This window comes from Sciurus vulgaris (assembly GCF_902686455.1).
Source record: "Sciurus vulgaris genome assembly, chromosome: 12".
NCBI classification, from domain to species: domain Eukaryota; kingdom Metazoa; phylum Chordata; class Mammalia; order Rodentia; family Sciuridae; genus Sciurus; species Sciurus vulgaris.
This window is the reverse complement of record NC_136473.1, coordinates 107,357,355-107,372,267: the sequence shown is the minus strand read 5'-3', so window position 1 is coordinate 107,372,267 and position 14,913 is coordinate 107,357,355. Positions and strand designations below refer to the sequence as shown.

Below are 14,913 nucleotides of genomic sequence, written 5' to 3'. Positions count from 1 at the left end.
TTTCAGAGTAGATAAAGGCCCTGGGGAAATAATTGATTTGAAGCTTCTACTGCTGTTTCAATGCAAAACCTTATTTCAATTGTTTCTTGGACTATTTAGAGTCCTGAGGAGCACTGTTTTTAGTGCTGCTGTATTGCTTGACTTAATGTACGATGGCATCAGATGACAGATCACAGCCTTGAGGTGATGCTTATTCATGACCCGTCATATTTTTACTACCGATGTGAGTACTGGTAGGTATCAATATTGTACAAATGGGAACCAGACCAAAAGTCACATCTAAAGATGCAGCAGGTATAGAAAAGGAAAGGAGGGGTCTGTGGTCTGATTCCCTGATGCCCTGAAATTATAAACTTCGCTCCATGAATGACTCCATAGGTTACTGTCCGGGGTGCTGTGTTTGTTGTCTCCATTCAGCAAATAATTGAAGTACAGGACACAAGGAGAGCAAACTTGCAGCAGGTTTATTGCAAAACCGACAGAGATGGAGACCCCTCCAAAGAGAAGGGGCCCAGAGCTGGGAATCTGGTGGGGGAGTTTGGGCCTGCTCTTTTTAGGGTCTCTGAAAGTTCCTCCTTATCTCCTCCCCGTCCACACGCTCCTCACTATTGCTGAGTGGTGCCCCTCTGTCCACGCGTCTGTTTTAGTTTTTCTATTGGATCCCCTGCTTAGGAGCACTAGTACGGAAGCATCTGCCCGATTGGGTCCCCACTGTGTCCGCGAGCGCTTGCACCAAGCAGGAAGTCACCCTCATCAGAGGACTCTCTCCGTGCTCTGTTGCTCTGGCCCTGCCCCACTCCTCCCGGGCTGCCTCTGCCCTTCTACGTCTCCCTCTTTCGTAAGGCCAATCTCATGTTCTCACAAAGTATGAGTTAAGCAATAAAAAAAGAAAACCCACAGGATTTCAGAGACTTAAAATATTGAAAATTTCCTGCTTATGTAGACCAAACAGGTATTTCTGATTGGTGACAAGTTGGGGAAAGGTCTATTCCATGCCATCCATTAAGGAAACAGGCTGATGAAGATGTCCAAGTTGCCCTGCATGTCAGATCCAGCCAGCAGAGACGAGAGGAGCTTATAGGAGTGCGAAGGAGATGAGCCACGAATCACCAGTGGTTCACGGGTGAGAAGCCAGTCGCTCGACCACCCTCGACTGCAAGAAACGCCAGGGCTTCCAGAAAAAAAAGAAAGTTAGTAGCTCGTAGCCTTTACTCTTGCAAACGTTATTCCTCCCATTATGAAGCAGTTAATTCTGCCTTTTTTTTTTTTTAAATTAAACTTGCTCGTCTCTAGACATTTCTTTTTCTTTTTTTCAGCATTATTGAGGTATAATTGACAAAAGTTAAACATCTTCAAGATCTATAGCATGGTATTTTGACATACAATGTGAAATGATTACAAAAATCAAGTTAATCAACTTATCCATCACCTCATGGTTTACTTTGTGTGCTTGTAGTGAGAATGCTTCACATCTACTCTCATAGTGAATTTCAAATATGTAGCATATTATTGCTGACTCTACTCATTATGTTGCACATTTGGTCTCCAGATCTGATTCATCTTATCACTGAAAGTTCATGTCTTTAACCAAAATCTTTTCATTTCCCCTACTATTCCCCATCCCTACCTCTGGTAACCCTTCTATTCTCTATTCCTATAGGTTTGATGTTTTTAAAGTCCATACGTAAGTGAGATCATAGAGTATTTACTTTCTATGTCTGGCTTATTTTGTTTAACATAATTTCTTCCAGGTGCAACCATATTGTCACAACGTGAGATGATTTTCTCCTGTTTTTAAGGCTAAATAATATTCTATTATTCATATATGCCAAATTTCTTTCTCCAGTCTGCCAAGAGACACTGAGCTTGCTTCCATATTTTGGCAATTTTGAAAAGTGTTGCAAAAAACACAGAGAATAAGGCTAAATTATCTCCTTGAGATGATGATTTTATTCACATGGATATACAGTTGGCCCTTTTTATTCCTAGATTCCATATGTGTGTAGTCAATGCAAATAGGCTTTTTTCCTCACCATTATTCTTTATACAATAACAGTACACGTGACAATGATTTACATAGCATTTGCTTTGTATTAGGTATTATTTTAAGTAATCTAGAGATAAAGGGATACAGGGATACAAAGAGCCAACTATATTCATGTAAATAATATATAAACCCATATAAATAAAATAACTATCTCAAAGAGATATCTGTCTTCCATGTTTATTGCAGCATTTTTCACAATAACCAAAATGCAGAAGCAAGCTCAGTGTCTGTTGGCAGATGAATGGAGAATGTGCAAGAGACTGACTTCAGCTTTAAGGAGATAAAGGGAGAATTCAACTAATTTACCCTCAAAATAATTAATCATGGACAGGATTAGGTCCAATTTAACTATTGCCACTTTGTTCACTGTTTCCTGGCTATTTTGTAGACCTTTGTTTCTTCCTCTTTTGTCTTCCTCAATGATTTGATGATTTCCTGTACTGATATGCTTGGATTTCTTTCTTTCCATCTTTGTGTACCTCCTCTAGTTTTTTACTTTGTGGTTACTGTAAATCTTGCTTATAACATAGTTGTAATAGTTAATTTTAAGCTGATAACAGTTTAATTGCATAAAAACTACACTTTTACTCTACCACACACACATTTTTTAAGTTGCAATTCACACCTTTTTTATTATGTATCCATTAGCAAATTATTACAGCTATAGTTATCTTTAATAGGCTTTTCAAGTTTATACAAGATAAGTAATTTATACACAACTCTAGTAATACTAGATTCTGAATTTAACTATATATTACTTTTGCCAGTTATACTTTATACTTTCAGATGTTTTCATGTTGCTAATTTGTGTAGTTCTTTTGCAGCTCAAAGAACTCCCTATAGCATTTACAATAAGGCATATGTAACATTGATGAACTACCATAGCTTTTGTGTATATGGAAGCCATTCTCTCTCCTTCATTTCTGAAGACTAGATTTCTATGTAAAGCATTCATGAGTGACAGGGTTTTTTTGTTTTGTTTTGTTTTGTTGCTGTTGTTGTTGTTGTTTTCACTTCAAAAATATCCCATTCTTTTCTTTGACTGCAAAATTTCTCCTGAAAACTACTTACAGCCTTTAGGGGGGGTTCCTTGTATATGAGGCAACTCTTTCTGCTTTCAAGATCTTTTCTTTGTCTTTGGTTTTTGATGGTTCAATTATAATATGTCTTAGTTTAGTCTTCTTTGAACTGAACCTGATTGAAGATCTTTCAGCTTCATGTACCTGGACATTTACATCTTTCCCCAGATTTGGGAAGTGTTCAGCTATTATTTCTTTAAATAAGTTTACTTTCTATCTGCATTCACTGTCTATAATTTCTATAATGTGAAAGTTAGCTCTCTTGATGATGTCTCATAAATTCCATAGGCATTTTTCCTTCTTTTCTCCATGAACTGTATATTTTCAAGTGCTCTGTCTTCCATTATACAGATTGTTACTTCTACTTAGTAAATCTACTCTTGGTGCTTCCTATTATATTTCTCATTTCATTCATTGTAGTTTTCACCTCCAGAATTTCTGTTCAATTCTTTTATTCATTATTTCTATCTCTCTATTGAGCTTCTAATTTTGTTCATTGCTTTCCTGCTTTTGCTAACTATGTTCTTTTGGAGTTCCCTGAGCTTCCTTGAAACGCCTATTTTGAATTCTTTGTCAGGTAATTTATAGATCTCCATTTCTTTGGCATTGGTTACTAGAAATGTATGAAGTCACAGGTTCTGACATTTTCTTGATTCTTTGTGTTCCTTGTTGCTTTTCACATATGTCTGTACATTTGATGGAGCAGTCCAGTCACCTCTTCTAGAACTCACAAACTAGTATGTGTGGGGAAAAACCTTCACCTATGGATGGATGTGAGGTCCCTGGCTGGGTGGGATGTGGCTCTTTTGAGGGCACAATTATATAGTCCCTATGCAGTTCTGTTGGTGGGATGACATCACCAAAGGGTCCTCAACAGCCAACGCAGTGGGTGTCTGTAATGGCATCAAACACTTCTGGGGCTCTCCCAATTTATTTTACTCCAACAAGGGTAGTCATGACTAAGTCTCTTTGGACTGGGTCCCACTTGTGGGACTGCTAGCCACGGTTGTGGAACTCTGGTTGATGTATGGCCGTCATGGAGCAGTCATGGAGCCGGAGTCTGGAGCACAGCCATTCGCACACAGGCTGTGGGTCTGAGGTGTTAGTGGTACCAGCACCCAGGTTGCAGGTTTCTCCTCTGCCACATTCATAGCACTGCGTAAGGTCTAGGCGATTCTCAGAGTGGCCACCAGAGTCCGTGTGCAAGCATATGCAGGGCTACCACTGATCTAGGGACCAGGGACCACTGAAGTTGTAGTTTCGATGGTAGAGCGTCCATAGAGCCAAGGTCTGAAACATGGTCATGGACAGAGTGACAGTAGCTTCGGGGTCTGGAGTGTGGGCTAGCTTGCGGTGGCTCTGGTGTCTCAGATGCAGTCATACATGATGTGGCTGCAGTGCCAGGGCCTGGAGCTCATGAAGGATCATGAAGAGGGAGGTGGTGGCAGCACCTCAGTGGCTACTTGGAATGGAATGGCACAGCACCACCTCCCTCTCCGGGGTCACAGAGGTGGTGGCCGTTGATTACCTCAGGGACAAAATCTGCCAGTGTCCTCTGCGAGCAGGCCACTGGGCAATAATAGTGGCGTGGCTGTGTGGTTGATACTGGTACCCTCACCCTTGTTCTTTGCTCCTGGCCATTTCCACATCAGCATGCTGTTCTCCTCGACAGTCCTCATTGTGTAGTCATCCTCCATTTCTCCTCTACTGCATTGTTGCAGACTCTTCATTGGACCCTTACGCCCTCCCAAGACTTTTTCTTTGTGGATAGGTGTCTAATTGTTGTATTTTGGGGAGGGGTGGAGGATGAAAGTAATATCTCCTACCCTTCCATCTGGATAACACCACTCCCCTAGAATTTTTAATAGTAAAACAAAATCTACAGGTCTACCTCTTCATACAGGTAAAAACACTTTGTACTATTTGGTAATAGTGCAATATATACCATCTATTTTATTCATTTTTCTTGAAAACCCATAAATTTTTAACTTTCTGTGCTTGTTTTTCATAGATGTCTTTGGCATCTGTGATAAAATCCTACAAGAGAAGAGACTGTGGTTTCTACAATTAGTAAATAAAAATTATTAAACACCTTGCAAATGTCATGAACCAGAAACTGTGCTTGATGTTTCATTTAATCATCACAATAATCCTATGAGGTAAGTTTTATTATTACCATTTACATGATGGCAAGAGCACGGGAGCAATTAAAAACTACAATTAAGTAATTGTAGAAAACCTACAATTAAATAGTTAACCAAAGAAAAAAGTTTATAAGAGCTAATAAAGTACCATCTTGAACACAAGCTTCCATCAATTCCAAGTCTTGGGTACTTTATACCCACAATATTATTCTGACTGCCTTTCTACCTAACTCAGATTCCCCAGAACATCTAGCAGTAGTATCAGGCACCTAGTGAAAGAAACGGAACAAATGTTTGTTCAAATAAACTTAGTTGAACATCACAGACTGCATTAGTCCCCTTTCCTCACTATAACACATACTTTAGATATAAAGGTATAAAGAGAAGAGGCTCATTTTGGCTCGGAGTTTTGAAGGCTTCGGTTCATGATGGGCTGTACTGCCTGGGGCCTGGCAAGGCAGCATGGCATAGCAGAAACACACCACAGTGCAGGGCGAAGGCATCCACCCCATGATTGGGAAGAAAAGAGGAGAGGAAAAGGGGGCTGAGGTCGTCAGTGACTGAAGACCTCCCACTGACATCAACTCAAAGTTCCACCACCTCCCAACCAGGGGAATGAGCACTTAATCCTTGGACCTTTGGGGACATTTCAGATCCAGACTGTGCCATATGCCCTTAAGTTTAATAAGTCCCTAGTCCGAATCCTCCTTATTTAAGGTCAACTATATTATCCCTTCCTTTATTCCTTTTCTTCTCCAAGTCTGCTTAATTTCTGCTTCTCCTCCATTTGCTTCCCCGCTTCCCTTCCTAAAGATCCCAAGGGCCTTCTCAGACCCCCAGAAAAGGAACACTTTATTTAGTAAGTTTTAGTGCACATTGGGCTGCCACTTCACCACTTGAGAACTTCTGGCAAAAGTTTTAAAAGAGCACAACTTATTGTAATTTGAGAGAGGGTTCTGTCTTAATTATTTTTATGGGAACAACAATTGGTTCACCCCAGAACTTCTTGTGAAACATGGGTCTGGACCCTACTATCTCCACGTCTTGACTTAGTTGGGAATACTGTCTTTTCTCCAGCCCCTCAGCCTTCTCTTCCAGAAAGACTCCTGGTGAGTAGTATGTGACTTTACTTCCCCACACTGACAGGGAAGTTCGCCAAGTCAGCAGGAATTCATGCTTTTCCTGGTCCGAGACCAGCTGGCTGGAACCTCCTCTCACAACTGTCCTACTGTAATTACATGACTTGTGTGCTGACTCAGAATGAACATGCCAGGTCCCTTGAGTTCTCTATAAACTGTTTTATTCTGTGTACAAGGAATTTGCAGCAGGTAATTAGTTCAGAAGGTTTTCCTTATCTTATAAATCCAATACCCCAAGTAAGGAAATGCATAAATGAAATTATTTTGGACTTTCAAAAAGTACTATGTGTTTGGCTACTAATAAAATGAGAGCTGATTATGAATAAAATGAGAATTGTGTATTACTCATCTAGAAGTATGATCATGACTTAAGGGGATAAAAATAATACTATTTCTGTTCATAAAAAATATGAAAATAATTCAGTGGAGTATTATTAAAGTGCATCTGCACAATGCAAGTGTGTTGAGCATGATGGGCAACAGCAGCAAGTCCCTGGCTGTGAGATAAACGAATTTCAAGAACAACAGCTAAATTTCATTTCCCTCGGAAAATACAGTATCCCTGAGTGCTTGGCGCAAGGCCCAGCACGCGGAGTAGAACAAACTTACGTCCACTGCCTAGGGTCTGATAGATGTGAAATGGTAAATGAGATTTTCATGAATTGAAAAGTTTAAGGAATAGTTACAGATTATAGAATGTTATGTAAGTGTAGCCTATAGATTGTTATGTCATAAAAAGCTACTAACATGATAATTAAGGTGGTCACTTATTAATAAATAGTTCATCCCAAAAAAGTTGTGTACTGAACTGAAAGGAACTTTAGATAATATTTCTTGCCAACATTTCTATAATTTTTGTTGATTACTGTTAAATTTTATTATTATTATTCTAACTTCAGTAACCCAAGAAGGAAAAGATTGTCTGAATCAGGAGGAAAATGAAAGGTATGGTCTATCCATCAATAAAAATACTGTTTATGAAATAAAAGAACTTTCTCAGTCTTGACAGGACTCTAGGAAAACCTGCAGGCTAAGAGTCGGTCAGTGTTCTGGCTTCTAACATCTCTCTGTCCCCTTCTGCAGACAGGTACAGAAGATGAACAAAGTCCATCAGTTCCATTAACCAAAACATCAATGCAGACCCAGGTTTAACCATACCCCATGGGACGGTGGCTCCAGATTTTTCCAGGGCTGTGACATCAGTGATAGAATACCCAGCCTCTTCTTCCTCAGGCAACTCTCCTAAATCAAATGATACCTGAGCTGTCACCAGACCTGTCAGTCAGAACTCAAGGGCCTTACATCCCATACCTCATGATCAGAATGGAGCATCTGACAGGGAGACACTGAGGGGATCTGGGGACACTAAGCATGAATAGGCTTCCTACGCTGGCTCTCCATAGTAGCATTTACACTTTGTTCCATGGAGCCAATAAGTGGCTTTAATAGCTACCCTGACTCGTTCCTTGGGATGCTCTTGAGGAAGGCTCAGTCTCCCGCAGACTGTGTGGGAGGCTACTGTAAGAAGAGGTTCCAAAGCGCTGCCCAGAGCTTAATTTTAGGAACACACATATTAAGTAATAAGTAATGCTTGTATGGAGTTGTTGAAATCCTCAGGGATTGTTTTTAATACTCATAACTGACTGTTTGACAAATTGCTACTGAAAACCACCTGGTATGGTCTTTATTAAACATTCACTCTGAATTTAATAAGAAGCTTTATGTATATCTTTTGCCAAAATATTGTATTTCTTATTCTCTTCCAGTAAAATAATTCAAACCTTTTGTTCAATTGACATAAAATAAATTATTTATTTGAATTGGATCAAAATGAAAAATAACAGTAGCAAGAATTTACACTTTTTCCCCCAATCATAATAAATTAACTCTATTAAAATTTTCAGTGTCCTCCTTTGCAAGATATGGTCCCACTTTCTTAGTTAGATTTTTAATGCCTCCAATATTTCATGCTCAAATTACCCACTGATTCTACCTCTGACTGTGACTAAACACAAATATCCATCTAAGAAAACAGTCTGTTCAAATAAAGAACTGAGTGAATAAATGCACTACCCACAGCGGAAGTCCTTTGTCTCCAGAATACACCGTGAAAATTTCTACCTCTGGACATTTGCACACACCGTTCTTCCCCTGTTATGGTCTCTGTCCTTCTTCTCCAGTGTAGATCCTGAAGGGCTCCCTTTAACTTTAGTGATCTCTCCATCCTTAAATCCCCAAAAATGTTTTGTGCATTTAACATTTTTTTCTGCCTTGTAGAATAGATGGCTTTTGTTAATTATTATCTACTGAGACCATTTCCAGGCAATATACTGGGTATTCTACAGGAATGATCTCTTGTGTTCACAATAACCCCAAAGATATATATTAATATTTCTACGTAACAGATAAGGAACATAAGATTTGAATGGTTCTTTTTTTTTTTTTTTTTTTCTTTTGCTAATGTCTCTAGGCTAATGAACAGCTGCATCAGGATTTAAAACTAGTCTCCCAGCACCAGGTTCTTTCCACCATGGTACCCTGTCTCATTTTTATTTTTTCTTATAGATGTACATAGTGGCAGGATTTGTTACATATCCATAAATGCACATAATATCATTCCCCAGTATTTTCCCTTTACCCTACTTTCTCCCAATGGTCCCTTTCTCTACTGATTTTGATTTTCATGAGAGCCCCCCCAACACACACACACCCCTTTGTTTTCCACATGAGAGAAAAACACATAACCCTTGACCTTCTGTGTTTGGCTTATTTCTTTCAACACGGTGGTTCCATCCATTTTCCAGCAAATGACATAATTTCACTTTTCTTTATGGCTGAATAAAACTCTATCATCACTATAGTAAGCTCACTTTAATTCTTTAAGATAAATACCAAGGAGTGATATAGCTGGGTCATGGTGATTCCATTCCTAGTCTTTTAAGGAACCTCCATATTGATTTCCATAGTAATTGTACTAATTTACAATTCCACCAACAGGGTTAAAGTGCTTTTTCTCAACATTCTCTCCAGCATTTATAATTGTTTGTTTCTTTCTTTTGTATTCTCTCTCTCTCTCTCTCTCTCTCTCTCTCTCTCTCTCTCTCTCTCTCTCTCTCTCTCTCTCATACTGGGAATTTAACCCAGGTGTGTTTTACCACTGAGCTACATCCCCAGCCTTTTTAAAATTTTGACACAGGGCCTCACTAAGTGGCTGAGGCTGACCTCAAACTTGGGATCCTCCTGTCTCAGCCTGCCAAGTCACTGGGATTACAGGCATTTGCCACTGTGCCTGGCTCTTGTTTGTATTCTTGATGACTACTCTTATGACTGGTGTCTGATGAAATCTCAGTGTAGTTTTGATTGACATTTCCCTAATTGCTGATGATGTTGAACATGTTTTCATATATTTGTTGGTCATTTGTATTTCTTCTTTTGAAAAGCATCTGTTTTATTCATTTGCCCATTTATTAATTGGTTTTTTGAGGGGGGTTTTTGGTGGTAAGTTTTTCGAGTTTTTTATATAGTCTGGATATTAATCCTCTGACAGAAGAGTAGCTAGCAAAGATTTTCTCCCATTTTGTAGGTTCTCTCTTCACATTCTTAACCATTTCTTTTGCTGTGCAGCTTTTTAACTTAGTGCCATCCCATTTGTTACCTCTGGGCATTATTTCCTGAGCTTTAGGGGTTCATTGAGAAAATCATTGCATACACTTATATGTTGGAGTGTTGACACTCCGCTTTCTTCTAGGAGTTCCATAGTTTCTGGTCTAATTCCTAGATCTTGGATCCATTTTGAGTTTATTTTTTGAAGAGTGAAAGAGAAGGGTCTAGTCTCATTCTTCTACATAGGGATAATCATTTTTTCCAGAATTATTTGTTTAAAAGGACTTATTTGGTCCAGTGTAAATTTTTAGCACCTTTGTCAAAGATCAGATGATTGTATTTGAGTTGGTTTTTCTCTGTATTTTTTATTATGTACTTTTGGTCTATGTACCTATTTTTCTTCCATTACCATGAAGTTTTTGTTACTATAGCTCTGTAGTGTTTAAAGTCTGGTTTTGTGGTGCCTCCAGCATTGCTTTTTCGGCTTAAAATTGCTTTGACTATTTTGGGCCTTTTATTTTCCAATTGAATTTTAGGACTGTTTTTCTCATTCTGTAAAGAATGTCACTACTTTTGGTATCTTGATGGGGATCACATTGAACCTGTATATTACTTTTACTAGCATGGTCATTTTAACAATATGATTCTGTGCATCCATGAACGTGGAAGGTCTTTCCATATTCTTGTGTCTTCTTCAACTATTTTCTTCAATATTCTTTAGTTTTCATTACGGAGGTCTTTCATCTCCTTGGTCATGTTTATTCCTAGGTTTATTGGGTTTTTGTTTTGTTTTACTTTGAGACTATTGTGAAAGGGATTGTTTTCCTGATTTCTTTATCAGTAGATTCACTATTGGTGTATAGGAAAGCTATTGATTTTTGTACGTTGACTTTGCTGATTTTGTGTATTACACCTAGCAGTTTTTTGGTGAGGCATTTTGCATCTTCTGAACATAAGATCATATCATCTGCAAACAGTGATAATTTGACTTCTTTCCTATTCCTATCCCTGTTATTTCCTTCTCCTTTCTAATTGTTCTAGCTAGACTTTCTAGTACTCTATTAAATAGGAGTGGTCAGAGTAGACATCCTTGTCTTGTTCCAGATTTTAAAGAAAATGCTATGAGTTTTTTCCCACTATGATTTTGGCTTTATGATTTTACATTTAATGTTTATGATGTTGACGTGTATTTCTTCTATACCTAGTTTCTTTGGTGTTGCTATCATGAATGGGTGCTGAATTTTGGCTTTCTCTGAATCTATCAAGATTACTAAGTGATTTGGTCCTTAATTCTATTTATGCGATGAATTACATTTATTCATATGCATCTGTTAAACAATCTTTGCATCCCAGGGATAAGTCAACTTTGTCATGATGTACAAGCTTCTTGATAAGCTATTGAATATTTAATATGATTTGCTAATATTTTATGAAGTATTTTTGCATCTAAGTTCATCAGGGATATTGGTCCGTAGTTTTCTTTTCTTGACATGTCCTTATCTGGTTTTGGTATGAGAGGGATATTAACATCATAGAATGGATTTGGAAGTGTCCTATCCCTTTCTGTTTTGTGGAATAATTTACAAAGCATTGGCATTAGTTCTTTAAAGGTCTGATAGATTTAAGTTGAGAATCCATCTGGTGCTGGGCTTTTCTTTTTTGGAAAACTTTTACCTCATTGCTAGTTATTGGTCTGTTTAGGTGTTCTGTTTCCTCTTAATTCAATTTTTGCAGGTTCTATGTGTCTAGAAATGTATTCATTTCTTCTAGTCATTCCTATTTATTGGAGTGTAAGTTTTCAACACAGTCCCTAATGATCCTCTGGAATTCTGTGATGTCTGTGGTGATTCCTCCTTTTTCATCTCTAATTCTATTAATATGAGTCCCCCCACACTTTTTTTTTTTTTATTTTTTATTTTTGGCTAGTTTGGCTAAGAGCTTATCAATCTGTTTTTCTTTTCAAAGAACCAAATTTTTGTTCAATTGATCCTTTGTATTTTTTTCTCAATTCCATTGATTTTGGCTCTGACCTTAATTATTTCCTTCTTTCTACTGATTTTGGAATTGTTTTATTCTTCTTCAATAATCTTGAAATCCATCATTAGGTGTTTATTTGGGATCTTTCTGATTTTCTTATGTAGGCTCTCATAGCTATAATGTTCCTCTTAGAACTACCTTCGTACTGTCCCAGAGATTTTGGTATATTGCATCACTATTCTTGTTTGATTTTAAGAATTACTTCTATTCCCCATTCATCATTAAAAAGTTGTATTGTTGAACTTCCATGTTTTCATTTATTTTCTGTAGGGTTTTGGGTGTTGGTTTCTAATTTCATTCCATTACAATCTGATAAGATGCAAGGAATTGTATAAATGCTATTGTATTTGCTATGAATTGCTTTTTGTGGCCTAAAATGTGGTACGTTTTGGAGAAAGTTACATGAACCACTGAGGAAAAAAAAGTGTATTCAGCTGTTTTTGGATTAAATATTCTATAGATGTCTGTTAAGTTCATTCTATTCATAATATTTTTCAGGTCCAAAGAGTCTTTACTGAATTCATATCTGGATGTCCTATCTATTGGCGATAAAAGTGTGATGGAATCATCCAGTATTATTGCACGAGGGTGTATCTGAACCTTTAATTCAAGTAGTATCTGTTTTATGTAATTAGGTGCACCAACATTTGAGTCATTAATATTTACTAAATTATATCTTATTGTTGGATTTTTCCCTTTACCAGTATGAAGTGACCTTCTTTGTCTCTTCTCATTTATTTTGTCTTGAAATCTGGTCAGGTATGAGAGTCCCTATTCCTGCTTGTTTTCAGGTTCCATGTATATGGTATATAAATTTCCACCCTTTCACTCTCCGTCTGTGTCTCTCTTTGTCTGTAAGGTAAGTCTCTTGCAAACAACATATAGTTGGGTCTTATTTTTAAATCCTATGTCTTTTTAAAGCCTGTGTGTTTTAATTTAAAGAGTTGAGGCCATTTACATTTGATGTTGTTATAGGGAGATGTTTATTAACTCCTGTCATTTTGATTTATTTCTAATATTTAATTTGGTGCTATTTCTCATTCACTTAGCTACTCAAATGAGAGTAGTGAGGAATTCTTTTAGTTTCTGCTTATCTTGGAAGGTTTTATTTCTTCTTAGATTTTGAAGGATAGCTTTTCTGGATATAGAAATATTGATTGACAGTTATTCTCTTTCAGGATTTGGAACACATCCTTCCAAGCTCTCCTGGATTTTAAAGTGTCTTAAGAAATTGGAATTTATTTTCACTGGCTAGCCTCTAAAATTTTTTCCCTTGAGGCATTTAAAATTATATCCTTAATCTCTGTATTAGGCATTTTAATTATATTGTGTTGCAGAGAAGTTCTTTTTTGATCTTGTCTCCTGTATCTGAATGTCCATCTCATTAGCAAGGTTTAGGATTTTTTCTGTTATTATTTTTCCTGAAAAGATAATCCATTCTATTAGCCTACATCTCACAATCCTCTTCAATTCTAGTGATTTTTAAATTTGGTTTTTTAACATTGTTCTAGTTCTTGTATAGTCTGGTCATAGTTACTTATTTTCTTTTCTTTAACAGTCTCTGAATGTTCAAGGCCAGCCACTGTGTCTTCCAATCCTGAGTTTCTGCCTTCAGCAAGGTCTACTCTACTAAAGAAACTTTCAACTGAACATTTCATTTGATTTATTGTGTTTTTCATTTCCAAGATTTCTGTCTAGGTCTTTTCAACATCTCCATCTCCTTACTGAATTTCTCACTCATATACTGTACTGACTTTCTTAATTCATTCATTTATTTTTCTGTGTTCTCTTGGAATTTATTGATCATTTTTACTATCATTCTTTTGAATTCTTTATCTGGTATTTCATCCACATCAATATCTTTGGGGTCTATTGCTGGTGAATTATGAACTTTAGGAGTCATTGCATTATCTTGTTTTTTCACATTTCTTATATTCCTGTGTTGGGTTTTATATATATGTTGAGATGGATTTCTCTTCTACTCTTATGTGTGGACATTTTTTATGGAACAGCCTTCTCTTGCCAAAGTGTCCTAGAGTTATATAGGTTAAGATCCCCTCATAGGTGTGATATTTATAGCCTTTGCACTAATTCTGTTTTGTTGTAGGAATGAATGTCTGTGAGTGGGAACTGAGTGTCAAACTCTAGCCACTCCTACTTGTGACCTGGTTATTAATTTGGGTTTTGGTGTCTTCTATACTTTGTATTAAAGTATAGGTGAAGTTTGAGTGTTGTTAATTTGTGTGTGTAGCAAATCGTGCTTTCTTTTAGCTGTGTTTAGTTCAGCAGCAGAATCTCTACCCTGTAGAGAACCTGTAGTGTCCCTGTAGTTCCCAGCATCTTACAGAAAAGAGGGAAGCAAACAGTAGCAACAACCAATGTAAACAACATACAGCACTGAAATAAATCCCAGTGCCTACTCTGACATCAACGACACTGATTCTCACAAAAACGGGAATGGTGGGATCAGTGATTGCCAAAACCAATAAACAACCATGAACTAGATCAGGCATTAAAGTAAACAGCAGGTGTCAACTATGTAATCCAGAGCAGTAATAATTGCAGCAACATGAAACATGGTGGCAGGAGTTATATAAACCAAATAATTCTAAAAGATGGTAAAAATACAGTACATGAAGAGAAAAGAAATGTGATAGGAAGGTAGAAGGGAGTTCAGAATGTTCAAAATGTAAACAGAGAATATAGAAGAGATGTAGCAAGTGATGGTTTTAAAGAGGAGAAAAAAAATAGGAAAAGCAAAGTAATAGAAGAGAGAACAAGAGAGTTTGGCTAGTAGTGGGAAAGAAAGGTGAGAAATAGAAACAAATAAAAGCAAAACAAAAACAAAGTAAACAAACCAAAAA

At 37.3% G+C, this 14,913-nt stretch overlaps 1 long non-coding RNA gene across 1 annotated transcript in view; it reads left to right on the top strand.

Annotated features, from left to right (window-relative positions):
• LOC306641323 overlaps window positions 1-8,424 on the top strand; it is a 439,001-nt gene extending 430,577 nt beyond the window's left edge. Inside the window, exons 8-9 of the long non-coding RNA XR_013758133.1 lie at window positions 5,138-5,285; window positions 7,493-8,424. This is a non-coding gene — a long non-coding RNA (uncharacterized lncRNA). The remainder of the gene's footprint in view (window positions 1-5,137; window positions 5,286-7,492) is intronic.
• The last annotated feature ends 6,489 nt before the right edge of the window (window positions 8,425-14,913 follow it).